The sequence below is a fragment of the Falco peregrinus genome, chromosome 4, assembly GCF_023634155.1.
Source record: "Falco peregrinus isolate bFalPer1 chromosome 4, bFalPer1.pri, whole genome shotgun sequence".
In the NCBI taxonomy this organism is placed as follows: domain Eukaryota; kingdom Metazoa; phylum Chordata; class Aves; order Falconiformes; family Falconidae; genus Falco; species Falco peregrinus.
Window position 1 is genome coordinate 88,126,573 of NC_073724.1, and position 14,056 is coordinate 88,140,628.

At 41.4% G+C, this 14,056-nt stretch overlaps 1 protein-coding gene across 1 annotated transcript in view; it reads right to left on the reverse strand.

Moving 5' to 3' along the window:
* ELF1 (E74 like ETS transcription factor 1) overlaps window positions 1-14,056 on the reverse strand; it is a 92,264-nt gene that overhangs the window by 77,381 nt on the left and 827 nt on the right. The gene's annotated exons all lie outside the window — the stretch shown is intronic.

Consider the following 14,056-nt stretch of genomic DNA (forward strand, 5'->3'; position numbering starts at 1 on the left):
GCTCTTTTCCTCTCTTATACACACACAGAAATAAATCCAGAGCTATTTGTAAACATGTTGTTCTGTGGTTTTTGTTTTGTTTCTGCTGTCAGAATGTTGTAATCCCTGATACAAGACTGAAAAAAAAACCAAACAAGCAAATGAACAGAAATGTATACCAAGTGAAACTATGTTGCAAATACGGAGAAGGAACATAAAAGCAAAGACTGGGTGGGTTTTAGATAGTCCAATAGTGGTTTCTTAACTGGGACACTGTAGTTGACTGAGAAATCCTCATTAAAAAGCTATAACTGTATTTTTCCTCTTCTCATTCTGTGAGTCACTCATTACGTTTTTGGATGTTGCAACACATTCATGAATAATAAACACATATGGGGAAGAAGAAAAAAAATACCCAGTGTTCACACTGGATTTTTTTATGTCTATCAGTATAAAAATCAAATCAAGAATGAAGCTGAGATTTGTAGAAGTTTCTATGCAAGGAACGCTATTAATCACAGAGAAAGTATTTGGTACAGCCAGAGACAAGCGCACAGATATGCACAGAAGTTACAGCACGACAATGTTAGTATTACTATTATTGTTTGGCCTTTATACAGAGCAAGAGGACAAGGGGAGGGATCATAATGTTCCCCATCAAACCCTCTCCTGAGGGAAAACAGCCAGGCACCGCCCTTAACTAGACAGTTCTGGACCCAAAGCTGTACTTCTGCAGCTGCTTTTTTTTTTTGTTGTTAAATTAATTTTCTTTTAAAGGCTAGAGAGTTAGTTTGCAGAGACTGCGCAGTCCCAGAAAGTCAGCTGTGCTACAGGAAATTGTTGATATCTTGAAGAAGTACCAGGGAATTATTTATTCACACTTCAGTTTTAGACAGTAACAAAAAGCATCTAGTACATGCACATGTCGGGGTCGTTGCTGCAAAGGCTTTCTACTGCTCAAGTCAGATGAAAATGTGTTTGCTTCTATTCCAGTTTTTGTTATCCTTTGAATCCCGACATCTTAGACTGGCCTTATCAGCTACCTTGCACACTTGTGCCGACTCCCTGTACGGATGCAGGCCAAATTTATGGAATTAAAGGAAAACCAGATAAACATCATTTTTAGAAAAATGTTGAGCCAGAGTTCCACAAATATTTTAGATGCTTATGAGAATGCAACAGGGTATTTCTGCACTGCTCAGGATGTGAACACAAAAAAAAGAACGTGTGTTTATGGAAAAATATAAAAGTGCTAACTTGGAGAGGCAAGAGAAAAAAAGATTTGCAAAAAAGTAAGCTCATGTGAATGAATCAATTTTCCATAGCAACTCATTCACACAGAGAACTGGCTATTAAAGAAACGTTAGCTAGAAACACAACCCAAATACTTGCTTGTTCAGGAAACAATCAATACTTTAAGCAGTGGGCTTCCCTACCCAAATACATGCTACATTAACCACTTGGTGAATACATAAATCATGGAGAAGAGAGAAAAAAAATAAAGACTGCAGGACACAAAAAGCAGAGCTGTGGGGAAGCTTGGCACTGCAGGAAAGGTGAACTGGCTGCTGGAAGGCCAACTCTCAGCTACATTTCAAGTTGCACCAACAGAAGTCTTGTATCTCTATGCTGATCTTCAGCCAGGTGGGCAGTCTTACCAGCAAATCCTGTAAGATTATAATCCTGCGGATCACCTCAAGAAACCAAACCGTCACCTCTGCTATTGTCACTTGCCCATAAAAACTAGGTACAGCTGTCAGACATAGCCTAGAAGATACCACTGCACACACGCACAGAAGCTCAGTTCCAGAGAGAATTTCTGCTACTATGATGTGTTTTCCAAAAGCCTCTGAGGAACCATTTTTCCTGACTCTGTGGTTTAGGGAGCTCTGAAAACAACATTGGGAACAGAGGCTAAGAGAACAAGAGCACATTATGGCAGGCACATTTTCTCAGATGTGCTTTTTTCTCCTGCTTTCCACTAATAGAGGTCATTCATTTAATGGAGGGAGTTCAATATTCTCCCTAAGTAACCTGTCATAGACTTAGTATCCTCAATGCTCAATTCAAAGTACTATGTATATATCTATGTTTATTATTTTAGTCTAATATTGTCAATTTAGCATTTCAGTATATATGTTTAACATTACAACCCATTTTGCCCTGCATTTACTGAGAGTCCATCAGCTTTGAAGATCTGTGCTCTGGAAAACATACCACTAGCCAGAGAGGAACGATTTCAGCTCCCTCTGCCATCAAGGGACACAGACCTAAATTTGAGTAGAGTGCTCACATTCTAGGACAGTAGTCTAAATTCAGAGTGTTTCATCCACTGTTTCTCTCTAATCAACTTTATTTCATGAACTTTTCATTTAATGCTTCCCACTTTTAGCAAGACACATTAGAAATGTTTTCCAGCTTCGCCTATCAGACAAAAATATACTATTTGTGACTGCAGTCACAGAAATCTTCCTTTATTTCAACCACTACTGAAAAGTAATAGCAAACAAAATTAATTTTAATATTCGAAATAAGAATAATTAAAACATCTTTTCTTAAGGCAGTGGTCAATAATCTCACTCAGGAAGGAGCAAGAGTGAAGAAAATTACCTTTTGTTTTAGCCTTAAATGCCCACAACCTCAGACCTGTTGGTTTTGGGATATGAGCCCTGGCTGCTTTGCAGAAACTAGGAGCAGCTTATTCCCTACTACTCTCTGTTCTATGAGAAAACAAACTCCCCTACCCTAAACAAGCACCCCGTATTTCCCTTGAGTACTTGTTCATTCACACCATCACTCTGACTCTGACCAGAGCAGAAATACGCATCTGATAGCTGTGCTTGTACAAGCCCCCAAAAGATGTCTCCTCATCATCCATTTATTTTCATTTTTATTAAATGCCAAAGGTATAAAGACTTGAAATCCTCTGGAAAAAACCACAAACATCACTAGTGAGGTAAAGTGGAGCTGGTGGCAGGCTACTCATTCATACATTCTTTTCCCCCACATCCCTGATAAGGCCTTCTTACCTCAGTTTCCCCATCACTTTCCCCTTGGGTCTGATCACTGGCACCAATCCCAAGCTAACAACAGCACCTGACTCCCCATATAGCTGCTCAGGACTTTCTGTACCCTCCTCCCTATTTGTAAAGGGCAGCAAAGTAAGCCCAGACTGCCTAAAGTGAATTGGGAGATCATGAGCTCTAGCTCTTGGTCATACTCAACTGGGAAAGCTCTGGTGCTTCATTGATGGGTACCGCTCACTTAGAAAATCTGGTCATTAATTAGGTGAAAAAACTGCCTGTCCATACTTCATGCTCTTGCTGTTCTTAAAACTACATCACGCTAACACAATGTTTGGGAGAGGAAGGGAAAGAAATCTAAACTGTAATTACAGATGACTAGGCTTCAGCCTTATTTGGTATGAGCATTCAGATTTGAGTCCATTTTCCTCCCATTAGTAAAAGCTAACACCTTGTCCTTAAAAAGGACACAAAAAAATCCTTCAGTAAACAAATGTCCATGCACTAAGCTGGGTGAGAGGAATTTAAATTCCTTACTATTGGTAATGGCTTACAACTCAACATTCTGCTGTAAGCACTGATCTAGCTCTCAGTGATTCTGTAGTTTAAATTATCGCAGTTTTATCAGTGGGACTATTCACAGTTTCTTCTGCATCTCGTTTTCATGGCTGATATCTTTACAGTCAGAAGGAGGAAACCAATTTGGATCTACCTTCTTCTATTTCTTTCCCTTTCTGATTTGTTTTACCTTGTTTTCTTTCATTCCCAGCTCTATTCCCTATTCTTCAGGTGTATGAACAAACACTCAAAATACATTTTGGAATAAATAGAAAAAATTAGATTGCAGTGGCTCCACAGAGCAAAAGCATGGAAGCACCTGGTTTTAAGCCACCCAAGCTGTGACTATGTTCCAGTCAGAATCCACAGACAATTGCCATCTTCTCCCCTGCTTAATCTGGAACTGGTAATTTATTCTTCTGGCAGATAAAACAAGTAATCCCAAAAAAGGTTTTATCACAGAATGGTGAAAAAAACCTTCAGGATTTTTATTTCTACTTGTCTTAAGTCCAGTAAGAAACCTAAGGACATGATTTAGAAACCTGACTGGATAAGAAAGGGGGAGCACACATACAAAAAGTACCAGTGACAGTGTTAATAAAACCACCTTTTCACATCACTCCTCCAGTTTCTTTAACACAGTACCTAAATTCAGTAGTTTTCCTAATACTACCCATTTAGAATAGCTTCTTCTGCTAAAAGGCAGTCATTCCACAAACATGAACATAGTGCTATACAAAAGAACCATAAATATGCATTTTCTCCCTTAAACCACACCTGCACAAATACCTGTGCCTATCGAAACACCTATAATAAGACTACTGCTCGGTCTGACAATGAAGTATACAGAATGGAAACTTAAATCTAAATATGTGTGTAACACATCCTGCTCCACCTCTGGAAACAAAAATAAAGAGGGACCGATATGTTTGTCCATCATACCATAAAGCAGAAGCTCCAATGAACAACATAGTCTCTAACTATATTCAGTGCCGTTACATGTCTTGACATCAATCTGAAACAAGACAAGGGAGAATGTATGAGCCCTAGAGGATTAGAGAATTCAGAAAAATAAGTAATATTCTCGACAGGTATTGAGGCAGAGACATAAGATACACAGTATTCAACATTAATTCTCCACAATAAAAACAATTACTTCTATAACTACCTTTTTTCTTCAGAAAAACATGAAATGAGTTGTTTGCTTCCACTAACACACATAGATTTGGGAAATGAGGAAAAAAAACCCCACCTAACTAGTAAAGACATTGAGGGGGCTCATACAGTAACAGCCTTGTGTATGACTTGACCTTCCAGTTTCTAGTCACACAGCAATGATAAAACAAGAGACTACAAACCCCCATTTCTTGTGCAGCTTTTATTTCAGAAGGACAAGACAAAACAAAAGCTAATGTATTGATTTTCTCATAGAAAATATACAGAGACCTCTTAAGCAAACAACCTCCTGAAAATGTGTTGTGACCATCCAGCTGTCTGACCTCTGTTTTAGACTGTGCCAAAAACTATGTCCAGAGTCAAAGCAAGTAGCTAGGTCAGACTTTAGGTAATGTATTTGCAATAATTCACCTCAGATGAGGTACATAATGATGCCATCACCGCCTCCCCTCCCGAAAGAGTACAATAATGATAGAAGTACACCAGCAAATTTGATCACAAGGACAGTAAAACTCTTTGACATCAATAGATATGCCCTGGAAAATGTTCACAAATGGCCATTTGCCAAGAACATAAAAGTATATTTCTGGCTTTCACCATCTTGGCTGCAGTATATTTATGGTCAGAAGCCAGTTCTTTCATTTATTAAAATATTATACCTGTAACAGCTGAAGAGGTTTACTACCCTGTAATATTAACATTTGAAAACTGAATTTGCAAAAGCCTTAGTAAAATTTTTACAAACCATAAAGACTAAAAATCTGTTAACCCGTAAGATTTGTTCAACTAGGAAAACCTAAAAAAAAAAAGCCCCTAGAGGTTTGTTTTGGATGGCTCAAGACTAAGGTTTCGCTTGAAAATGCATTCAGCGAAAGACAGCTGCACAGAGCACATAGATACCCAAATACAAAAGAAAAAAGCTCAGGACCACTTCAGTGGAGGTAAGCGGGTGCTGGGAGACCTACTCTCTGCATACAGTGACATATGGGTGTAATTCCTTTCTCCCAGAAGGAAATACAAAAGTAAAACACTGGCACAAGTCTGTTGGCACAAGGCTGGAGAAAGGCTTACAGTTCAATAGGCTGCAGACACATCTCATTTCCATTATCTCCACTAACACACCACTAATTTCCTCAACCCACCCCACAACAGCTTCTCAGTACAGCTACCAGAACCTGCCTCAGCTTTGCCACCTCAGCACCTCAATCCATTTTGGCTAAAATAAATCTACTGTTTAAACTGCATAAGTTAAGTAAAAGAATTTTGGCAGAAACAGAAGGGTTCCCGTGTTCAGCTGGCAGGCTGGGGGGGGAGGTGGGGAGGGCAGTAAATGATGGCAGAAGATGAGTGACAAGGTGCTGGGGGGAGTAGCTGACGGAGCAGAGAGGTGGCCATCACAGCCACAGCATCCATGGGCACGGAGGCCAAGCTGCCTGTACTTCCTACACACACTGCGACCCTGTCCCTCCTTGGGACACCCATACACACTGCCAACTTCCAGTGACAGTGTGAAGAGGCTGATGTCTTTTTCTGCACAGCTGACCCTCAGGCCTAATGTTTTACTGAGAAGATGACTGCAGCTGGGATCCATAACCATTAAATGCCAGCTATTTCATTAGATGCTGCTGTCTGTCACGTGTGAGGCAGGATGCGCAGGGAGAGCAAGAAAAAACACTGTGCAAGAGCTGCCTGAAGGCCTGTCTGTTTGGGGAAATTACTGCTAGAAATATTCAAGTGCTGGACTTTATTCTGGAGCTTGGTGGTGGCTTCATTTCTGTTGCGTTCCCCCGCAACCTGGGAAGCAGAGAAGGAGGGAGGAGGCCCAGGGTTCAGGCCGAGGCTATGTGGGAGCTCTCTGTCACCCGCTGCCATCACCCTCAGCACACGAAGCGTATTTTAATGTATGAATTCAAACAACTGGACTTAGTTACCCAGTTTGCACATTTCTGATGTTTAAATCAATTTATCTCCCCAAAATACTGCAGTTTCTGAAGCTGCCTTGGACTATGCTCTTTTCCTAGAGTCTTATTGTCCCTTAGGTAACACATTATTATCACAACACGTTGGATCAGTCAGCATTCCTACAGCAGTATGTGAACACTAAGTACTGTCACCATCCTTTTTGTGACTAGTCTGGCTGTCCTTTTACCCACAATACCACTTCCCTTGTCATTTATATTAAAAAAATAGCAAATTCTATGCCACAAGGTAGAATAACCTCCTCACCTCTTCAATAGTTTATACTGGTGACAAAGTGTGCTTTTCCAGTTTCCCCTCAAAACAAAGGTATCTGTTGCAATTCTCTTGTTCAACGTCAGACCTTGATCAACCAGACACCTTGAAATTTCTCATTGAATTTCTCCTCTCAACAAAATTAAAGAGCAGGGAACAGATGCCAGGATGCTGTTCAAAACCCCCTTGCCCAAAAAGGCTCTCTGAAGGTCTGCAGCAAGTTGCAGAATCCTGCAATGTTCCACTTCTCAATCACCAGTTCATGTCCCCTCCTGACGAGTCCAAGCCCAGCCCAAAAGCATCCGATAACACACTTAATGTGGAAGCTGCTGGAAACGACACAGCAGCAGTGCCTCTCCAAGCAGCAGCAGATGTGGAAACAGAAGCTGCAGCAGCAGATACCCTGTGAGTGACCTTCTGCCAGGACTTGGAGCATGCTCGGTTTCCTACATGAAAATATGACACATAAACGAGTCACAGAACAAGGTCAAACATGCTGAAACACCTCATTAAATTTCGTTGATGCCTGTATGACCAGGTACCTCAGACTCTGTAACTGCTTAATGTCACCACTGTATTAATGAAGGAAAAGACTGGAATATCACACGGCTTAGAGTACGCAGGTGAAGCTGAAATAGTAGGTTTTAACATAAAAAAAGATACTTCTGTATACACACATAAATAAAAGAAGAAAATCAAACTAATTCTGGGAAGAAGGCAAAATTATGTCTTCACTGGCCACAGATGTGCTAGATTAGGGACTACATGGGGAGTTTGCGCACACACACACACATCAGGTATAGCGTAATGCATTCAATAAAAACACCTAATTCTCGATTATCCTGATTATAGTTACATTTAGCACTGGTAAAGGGGGAAACCAAACCTGGCAGAGAACACAGTCCTAATACTATTTGTAGCCTTTGTTAATTTGGTTGTCTGGGTGCATAATTATCCTACACGCACATCTAGTGCTGTTAGGCGTACAATCAGTTATACAGCTCAGCTATTTAGTAGTATTATTTTCAACTTTGATATGCCCCTGAGGTGGATTTAGGTCACTTGACAATTCTGTAAATTTTAATCTCATCCTAAAACATTGTTTCACTTGACAGCCAGTGAGGGAATAAAAATCACTTAATATTACCAACACAGTAAGATGTCACAAGGTGGCAAAATACAAACTATGACCACATTTTCAAAACAGGCATCACGTGGCGACACTCATTATCATCCCTGTATCAACCCAAGTTTTATCCAACTACTGGAACATTAAAATAAGATTCAAAATTTACTGTTGATTCTTTGATTTTGCCATTTTCTGGGAAGAAATTTATTAAATAACCTAACCAGAGCTCTTAAAAACTGAAAACATGCAATCTGATTTGTACTTTATTAGTGAATTGGATCCTGTATCCCCTAGAAATCAATAGTGCATTATCATTTACTCCAATGAATGTAGCAATGGATATACAGGCCAAACCCTAGAAGGCTGTACTGTCATTATTTTCTCAAACACACATATCTCAATAGGGTAGCTGAGGAAAGTGTTTTTAGAAATCATGCTTGAGAGGAGTACTTTAGTGCTTAAGTTATTTCCAAGTAAGCGGAAATATATGCATGGTTTTGGGAAGTCTAGAGATACTGATTTACAAGAACTTATGCTCCTCAAATTTCAGTTCTTCTCCACAGGAAAACTTCCAGTAATGTCATCCTCTACAGAAAATGCAATTTTTTAACCTTAAAACTTTCATAGGATATTTTAAGGTGTGAATGAAAAAGCCCAAATCAAAGCCACTGTGTGAAATATTGAACATCAAACCCTGGCATTCTTTTGCGTACCAGGCACTCTAGAGTAAGTGCTATAAAGTAAATTTTCCACAAAAAGCAATACTTCTAACACTTAAAGTATATTTCAAATTCAGATGCCAGAGGAAAAAATGTGAATGTTGTATTAAAAAGAATGAATGATGGAATTAATAAAACATCATCTCATAACTATCTAGGCCCAAGTGCAATTCCCAGGCAAACTAAACCTTCAGCTTTCTTGTGAAGCTGCCTGAAAAAGAGCTCTGCAGGTATTGCTTCAACAAAGTGATTTCACCACCATAACTTCTGTTGTTCTAGTAACTACCAGGGGTGCTGTCAAGCCATATGCACACTTTCCCATGTCCCCATCTCTGGTGTCCGCTTGCAGCAGGAGATCTGGCAGCAGGAGAGGCAAACCCAAAGGACAGAAAGGTGGTTAAGGTGAGAGCAGGCTTGGAGGTACACTGAGCCCTCAGCAGCTGACTTCTGAACAGTGAGCAACGTCCTTGTCTATCTAATGGCAGGGGAAATTTCTTCATCCCTGAATACAGCTGTCAGCATCCTGAGCAAAGACAGTACACTAACCTAGGAATATGAGCGAACTGTACTGACAGAGAGCAGCAAGCGAGGAAGGTGAGTACCCGATATCCTGTCTCCAGCTGCCACCAGATGTTGATGCTCTGGAGGAAAGTATACAATAATTACTCATAATCCCAGAAGTCAAATTAAGCAGCAAGAAGAAATGGTCCTCCTGACCCAAGAGAAGACCAGCCAGGTTCTGAAGCATGACATTTTACTATAATCTTGTCCAAGGTAGCAACTTGTGCTACAATACATGGACAGGACTGCAAATAATCTTATTTTCGCAATCTAGCAACAATACAGTTCAACTGAGCACAGTCCTTCCCTCTTCTACGTGCACTGCAAGTGTCCTCCACAGAATCAAGCCAAAGCACATCTCTGAGAAGGAAACCCCCTCTCACTTTAAACACTCCCAGCAACAGCAAATCCATGACAATGCTTTATTGCCCTCATTGCTACTTATTATTTCAAGGTACAATGTATCTTAACTTAATCTCCCAGACACTGGATGTCTCAGTAGGGTCAAGTAAATATCATGTATTTTCCTTACACATATGTACAATATAGACAGGCGTCATTTCCCCACTTAGTCTCTTCCAAGCTGAATAAACTGTACACCCTGCATTGTGAAGCTGGGTTTCCAAACCCTGGATCACTTTTGTCACCGTGCTCTTACTAATATTTCACATCCTCCCTCACATGTGAGCAGCAACACCAGAAGACAGAATTCCGGCAATCTTACTAAGGCCACGTACCTTCTTTCCTATTTCTGTGCAATATTTATATTGCTATACAGCCAAAGATCACACTTCAGTCACAGCATTACAATGAAAAATCCTGTTAAGATGATTCTCTGCACACATTCTTAAGCCTTCTTGCAAATTACTAGTTTGAAGACAGTCTCTTATCCTGCTGGTGTAACTGCATTCCTGGTTCCTTTATATGTGGCTGCATGAAAAATGCCTTCTGCTGGGTTCTGACCATTTTAAAAAAATGCAGCACACTGTACTAGTAATTTGTTCAACACACACACAAACCTGCATGTAATCTATTGGTAACAACGAGATATCATCACAGAAACTGAGAATATAATGATACTAAACAGCCCTACGCCAAGATTCAGCCCTCAGGGGATGCCACAAGAAACAGCTGCACTCCCATAGAAGAAAGGCACGCCTAAGTTCATTTCTGAACTAAGATTTATGAAGCAACTTTGCCAATGTTTGTGGTATTTATTCCACAGTGACTCCATGGCACAATTGTTTTATACTCACACTTCACTGCAGAGTTAATAGATATATCAGGGACACAATATAGGGTGAGTCTGCTACAACAGAACAGTTGATGAATAGCTTAGGAATTTGGGAGATGTGGTTTTTTACAATTCAAAATGCTGGGAAGCAATTTGCTCTAGTTCTATAAATTGGTCTTTAACAATTGTTAAGCCATTCTGAAAGATTCAGAACAAGTAAGCCCTGGTTTGTCATTTATTTCATAGGCTCCGTTTTAAAGTTTTCAATTTTTCAGCCAGGAAAACAATGAATAATGTGAGTGAGGAAAAGCATTTGTACAATTAATCAAAGAATTTTAGGTTTGATTCTCTATTAAAAAAAAAATCAGAATCAACTGGCTGCCAGTTAGTCAACCAAGTAAAATACTATAATTCAGCAGTGTATTTCCATGTACATAAACATGTAAACAGTATTGATGAAACTTTTAGCACTGGCTATTAGGCAGTTGCCAAACACTTCCCAATGCAAGATGCTGCTTCCAGCTGCTTGTAACTTGGCCAGACTTTTGACTGTTTGGGTTGAAATTTTCCCAGCTGAATGTCTGCCTCAGGCTAAATTTTGTTCCATGTGTTGTAGAGGTTACCTCTGAGCGAGAGGTGCGGCAAGAGGCAGACTGCGATTAGAACTTAGCCAAAATACTTTAGCTGTTTTCAGAACAAGACCAAGGAAAACGCTGTCTTTCAATGTTAACAGAAGTCTCTGGGAAACTTGGAAGGCTACAGCACCCTTCCAGCTCTTGGTGACAGATTCGAAGTCTGACATAAGGGCTGGAGCCACTATATTGCAGGTGTCCATTTTGCTGCCCCCATGAAAAATCCAAGTGCATCTGATCAAACGTTCAAAGACAAACTGCACTTTGTGCTTTTTCAGCAGGTATTTGCTAGGCCATGTCCACACTCTTCTCAACGCCTCATGCTGATCAGACGATAGGCCATCCCCACAGCAACAATTTCTTGCCCAGCTCCTGTGAAGGGCAGGTCTGCAGCTCAAATAACCACGCTCCAAGCCAGGGAACAGCAGGATGCTCCAGGCTTTCCATGTAAGGGCTGGTGGAGGCCATGACAGCACAAGGTACTTGGGACACGAGCAGAAGTCCTGCTTCTCCTTGCCCTTCCCTGCCCTGTCTTATGGATGTTCACAGCAACACAGACCACAGCCACAACCTATGACCACTGGTTAATCTCAACAGAGTGCTCAAACAGCAGAATCCCAGATGTTACATCAGGAATCCAGTCAATGAAGGATGATGGCACAAGTATGCTACCCTAGCTCTTTTCCTAAGGGAAAGAAAACCTAGGAAATCACACACAAAAAGCAGTAATAAAAGTGTGATTAACATGGCAGAATTTAGGAATTCTTAGAACTAAGTGGCTTACAGTAATTAAACACGTCTCCTAGTGCTTATATGCATGGAGGTCAATCTCTAATTGCAACTGACCTGGTCACATTTTTTTTCCCCATATAAGCTTTCCTGTAGTTAACACACAAATTCTTCTTTCTGCCCTTGTTTTCTAGACCATCACTACACAATTTCAAACCACAGAGGGAATAATTTCTTTTCTCCCAGGTTCTTTTATGGTTCTCATCACGACAGCAATCCATCAAATAAAAGGTATTGTTATCGACATTTTTTTAAAAGATGGGAAACTAAGATATGGAAAGACTAAAGGAAAAAGCTACAGACACTGTCCAGCAACTCTGACACTCAAGACTTGCATTTCTAACACGCTCAGACCTACAAAACATTTTCTGTATGTCAAGAGCAAACAGCTGTTGACTTTTGTTCCAGATGGACAAGCTCAGCATAACTGCAAAGGAGATCCCAGGGACTCAGGCCAGGCACCCAGAAAAACCAACAGACCATGTGACAAAACCTTTACGTTTACATGGAAATCCTGTGGCAATGGCAGGAGCTGCAAAACCCAATTCTCCAGCCGTCCCAGGTGTGAAACTGCCTCTCCCTCTGCATACAATCATCGGCCTTGTTCACATTACCTCTTCTCGCTGCTACCCAGCCAGGGAGCTGGTACGCTTTGGCAAATGTGCCACTGGTTCATCACCTGAGCTGGTTCATCATCTGAGCTGGCTGGGAAGGATGGTGGCAGATAACATCACAACAGACACCATCATCATGCAAAGACTCAGGGCGGCCAGATAAGCCTGGCATTTTTACAGCTCCTAAGCATTTGACTTTGCAAACTTACCAACAGGGAAGGGCTGGATGGGGCAGAGAGGTAGTCAATGTATAGAATATATATAGATCAGCCACATATCCACTGGGTGGCAGGCATGTTTCACAGGATCCAGATACATGTATATACAGTGGTATACAAACGAAACCTCTTGAATACTGTGCTTGTTCCCCGTTCCCTGTCTCAGAAGCAACATCTGAACAGACACGGTAAAAAAAAAATAAAATAATCCCACAGAGCAAAGTTAACATATTCCGCCTTCATTTAAACACCAGCTTCTTGTCTGCAGCACTGAGGTGTTGGAACTGCCCTGGCACTCGAAGGTCAGAGCTGTGCAGACTCGTGGTGCCCTACATCACTTCTGTAGGTGGGTGCCCCAACGGGAGGGTGCAGGGACCTTGCAAGAGTCTCCAGAGTTTCTGCTGTAGTAATTAACATGTAAAAAGCAAGGCCTGCAGAGGCTAAGCCTTTAAACTCTTCCCCAGTTTAACAGACTTGGGGGGTGGTGAGGGTGATGGTGGTGGGGCATGGGATTTTTTTTTTTTTTTTACTAACAGCTGTAAATGCATCCATGTGCCTAAGCAGCTAAGTTTTAAAGTTCAGAGACACATTAAAAGCCAATACTTTCCATGGATTTCCCCTTAGCATCTAAGCAGAACCATTTCAAAACTTGCTTAGAGGATGTTTCCGGAGAAGAGGCCATTGACCAAATTTCAACCCAGTGCATATTTTTATAACCAAGTTGTAAACTACGTAAGAACTCCACTTATAATGGAAATGCTGACAAATGCATAACTACCACATCTCGCTATGACAGCCCGACCGCAGGCCCTTCTGCCTTCAGTAAAAAGCAGCGCTGCTTGCCGCCCTCCTTTCCAAGGCTGCTCGATAGCCAGCTGGGGCAGGGGGGGTGGCATGCACGGGCATCCCTGTCTCGCCCTGTTATTCCAAACTTCAGCAAACCTCACTCCGCTTATTTCCCGCACGCCGAAGGAGCCACCCCCTGTTTTCGCCATAAACAACCAGAGGGCCTCTTAAATCCATGACTCACTCCACAGGCTTTTCCTCCACCCTTGTGCGTGACTACAGCAAAAAGGTTGCCAGCTGCAGTTGGTGAATTAACATTACTTTTTTCGCGGCACCGTCGGCAAACAAGTCGCGCAGCGCTGGGGCGGGGGGCGCACAGAGCCGGTACGGGCTTTGCCCGTGGGGG